The sequence below is a fragment of the Staurois parvus genome, unplaced genomic scaffold (assembly GCF_062004578.1).
Source record: "Staurois parvus isolate SC_StPar_1 unplaced genomic scaffold, SC_StPar_1.0 ptg001352l, whole genome shotgun sequence".
NCBI classification, from domain to species: Eukaryota; Metazoa; Chordata; class Amphibia; order Anura; family Ranidae; genus Staurois; species Staurois parvus.
This window is the reverse complement of record NW_028319148.1, coordinates 1,013-5,080: the sequence shown is the minus strand read 5'-3', so window position 1 is coordinate 5,080 and position 4,068 is coordinate 1,013. Positions and strand designations below refer to the sequence as shown.

General features: G+C 47.9%; 1 pseudogene; it reads left to right on the top strand.

The window, feature by feature from the left end:
- The first annotated feature begins 339 nt into the window (after positions 1-339).
- LOC149436444 (U2 spliceosomal RNA) lies at positions 340-455 on the top strand (annotated as a pseudogene).
- Positions 456-4,068: the final 3,613 nt, after the last annotated feature.

Sequence of the window (4,068 nt, the reverse complement as noted above, 5' to 3'; positions counted from 1 at the left end):
AGCATTTTTTTTTTTTTTTCCAGCAGCCCCTGAACTTTCCCTAATGTTTTCCTATGTGTCCATGTACCAGGGGTGGACTGACTATTCGAACACTCAGGCACTGCCCGAGAGCCCGTGTTCAGTAGGGGGCCCCATGAAGTGCCCCTGGTAGCTTTTTATAGGCTTTTTTGGGTGTGGTTTGAGTGTGGGCAAGGACACAGGCCCCATGATCCCCTATTGCCCGGGGGCCCCATGAGTTGTCAGTCCGCCCCTGCCATGTACACATCTTCATTTACAGGCAGTTGAGTTTCCAGTCGTCTTTTTGAAGGCACCAAACTTGCGTTCAGTAGTAGATTTTACTTCGCTTCTCGGCCTTTTGGCTAAGATCAAGTGTAGTATCTGTTCTTATCAGTGTCCAGTGGGGGTGCTCCCGACCATTCTAGCTTTGCGGGGATGGTTGTTGTATAGTACCCTCACTGGTATGATGGGGGTCCGGAAGGCTGGACCGGAGGGACAGAAACCAGGGGGCGCCACGATACGCTCTGGGACCTTGGGAGTAATTCCTCTGGGAAAGCTGGAAAGACCCAGTACCTCCTGATTTGGACGGATCTACCTTGGTCTGGCCTGGGGCTGGGGACGCAAAAAGTCCGCAAACTCAGTGCCCCCTGGGGAAGACGCTCTCAGGGGTGTCACTAGTAACACTTGGGTGTGGGACCCCACGGTGTGAAGATGACACATGGCCACTGTTTTTCACTTCTCTTTGCACAGCTCCCTAAGGACCAGGTCTTTTGGCTAAGTCCGGGGCAATTTTTGCTACAGGCCTCAGGGCCTGGTCTGTGCACTATTCGGCACGGTACCACTTTTTTTATTTTTTATTTATTTAATCACTCCCACGTTTTGTCACTTTTTCTGTTCTTATGTGTGTGTTTTTCACGGAGGGTGTGGGTCCTCGGGCCTTACCTGAAGTCTAGGGGGAGGATGTGTGGCCATACGGTTCCTTCCTCCCCTGATCCCTAGGGGGTTTTCTCTTCGGGAGAACCCCCTTGCCTAGTACTGGATGTTCGGCTTCGGCTGGGAATAAGGAACGGTGGTCCACCAGGCCTTTTGGCCAGGAGGACCAAATGGGAACCTTGTCCCTGTCAGGAGCTTTGTGCCCCGGGGGATCGGGTGAACGGTCCAACCCTTCCGGGGGTAGGACAAACACACCCCTAAGTGCACTTTTTCGTGTGGTGTTTTGCACTTGCACATTTTTTGTGAACACTTACAGGTTTTTTCGTTATAGTTGCACGTTTGCGGACTTAAAAAAAAAAAAAGTAGATTTTACTGGTGTTTGAAACACAACGCTTATAAATGCATGTAAACGCGGTTGACCATGTTTATAAGCGTTTGCGTTTAGAAGCGGTTTTTAACTGTTCCATGTCCAGATGCTGTCCAGAGCCTTTTCTTCCTCATCTGAAATGCATGCAAAGCGTTTTCCATGTAGTCAAATTGGACCCGGTACACCAGCGCAGTTAATTCCAGGTTTTGTGTGAAGGAAACAATGGTAGAACGCGCCGCATTATGCTCATGATGGGATCCATAGTGAATACAACCAGAAAATACAGGTCATCTCAACACATACTGCTCTCTGCTTCTGCTCTCTATTTCTCTCAAAATGTCTGAAATAGTTCATTTTTTACAATTTTTTTTTTCAGTGCATTCTGGGCATTTGGGAAGGTCTCCTGAGGTCATCTTTAAAAAAAAATGCTTCTGAACGTAAATGCGGTATACAAATGTGGCTAAACAGACGTTTTTTTAACCTACGTTGTCCAGCAGTCAGTTTTGATCGTTCAGAAGAGTTTTCCAAATGCCTTGTGTACTCAAGCCCTTACTGTTTGTTTAATTCTTGTAGGGTAAGAGTAAAAATTAGGGTTGCCCCGTTACCGATATCTGTGCCAATACTGAGCATTTGCACAAGTACTTGTACTCGTGCAAATGCTCTGATACCTAAAACCAATGCCATACAAAATGAATGGATGAAATCACACCACATCTTCAGTGAAAATGCATGTGATTCGGACAGGTATTGCACCACATTCCAGTTAAAATTGCATGTGGTTCTTTGCAGTGCGTTTTGAGCCCATTCATTTTGTAGGGGCTCAAATTGCACCAGACACACCCTTCCAAATTATAGAGTTCAGGTGTTACCAGTGAAGGGTGTTGTTCAGGGGCGGACTGACAATTTGGAAACTCGGGCACTGCCCGAGGGCCCGGGGTCAGTAGGGGGCCCCATGAGATGCCCCTGGTACTTTTTTTTTTTTTTTTTTTTATATAGGCTTTGAGTTTGGGCAAGGACACAGGGGCCCCATGATCCCCCTGTTGCCCGGGGGCCCCATGAGTTGTCAGTCTGCCCCTGGTGGTAATACTACAGCATACTAAAACATTTTAGATAATGGTGTGCTTCCAACCTTGTGGTAATCGTTTGTGGAAGGCCCATCCTGTTCCTGCATGACTGTGCCCCTGTGCACAATGCCAGATCCATAACGACATGTTTTGATGAGTTTCGTGTGGAGGCACTTGATTGATCTTCACAGTGCCAACCTCAACCCTACTGAACATCCTTCAGATAAATTGGAAGCAGAGGCGGACTTACCATTTGGAAACTCGGCACTGCCCGAGGGTCTGGGGTCAGTAGGGGGCCCCATGAGATGCCTCTGGTACCTTTTTTTCATAGGCTTTTTGAGTTTGGGCAAGGACACAGGGGCCCCATGAGTTGTCAGTCCGCCCCTGATTGGAAGGCCAGGTCTTCTCATCCAACATCTGTACCTGACCTCATAAATGACATTTTGGCTGAATGAGCACAAATTCTCAGACAGGTTCCATAATTTTGTGAAAAGACTCCAGAAGAGTGGAAGCTGTTATATCCACAAAGGGCAGGAAAACTCTGTGGCTTGTCCATGTTTTAAGAACAGGTTATCCAACGAACTCATATCTGTGTGCTGGTTATCACGTTGAAAGAGTAAGGATTTTTGCCTGAAAACTTTTTTCAGCTGGCAAGAGGCAACAGAGAACAAAGTTTATCCTTTCATGTCATTTGTCTACTTTTGTCGTCTGTAATAATTTGATTTATGCGTTTGTCGTTTTAAAGCTTAGTTCCATGAGAGTAAAAAAATTCCACTCTTGCAGTAGGCCCCCCTGCACTACAAGAGTTAATGGCAGGGGTGTATTTACCACAAGGCAAACAAGGCATTTGCCTAGGATGGCATTTTTTCAGGGGGACAGCAGCATTTTTCAGGGGGGCAGCGCCATCCCCTGAAAGAAGTAAAGGAAGAAGGGACACGGGCAGCGTGGAGACCAGGTGGAAGAGGGACTGCTAGATGGTGTAGGCAGAGCCTGACTCTTGTTCCCGGGGATGTCCAAAGTTGAGGGTGAGTGTCTTCTCTCTTGCCGGGGTGGTGGTTGCCAGTGTATGGAGGGGCAGTGGTAGTGGAAAGCTCTCTCGGGTGGGGCTGGGGTGTTGTCGGTCAAGGTCAGGCTCTCTTTGTAGGGGAGGGGGGTGTTGGTTGGTGTCAAGGTATCTCCATGGGGTGGGGAGCCAATTTTTGTGTTGCCTAGGGCAGCACGAAACCTAACACACCACTGGTTAATGGAACATTATGTCTAGGGGATTTCATCAGAGGCTTTCACTACCGGGCTCTGGTCATCTCTAGCACTCTTCTTCTCCCCCCGAAGCTCCAGTCTTCGGGCAGAGCCTCAGCATCGTCATATACAATACATGTTTAATGTCCCTGTATTGTACGTTTTGGGGACTGGAATGTGACTGGAGGAAGTAACAGCCTACAGAGGTGTTATAGGGGACTGGTCTCATCGCTTGGGGGAGCCTGCTGGAATGAAGAATTGGGTAAGCATTTTGTCCTTGCTTCTCTGCTCTTAGACTTGACAAACACTTGCAATGCCAGGTGAGGGACAGGCCACTGCAAGGGTTAATTTATTTCGACATGAACCTTTCCCAAAAATCTGGTGCCATTGCTATCCCCTCAGAAAATACTACTAACCTGACCACCATGTAGCTCCAGTACATTGTGGCCCTGGGATGAGTCAATTTTCTCT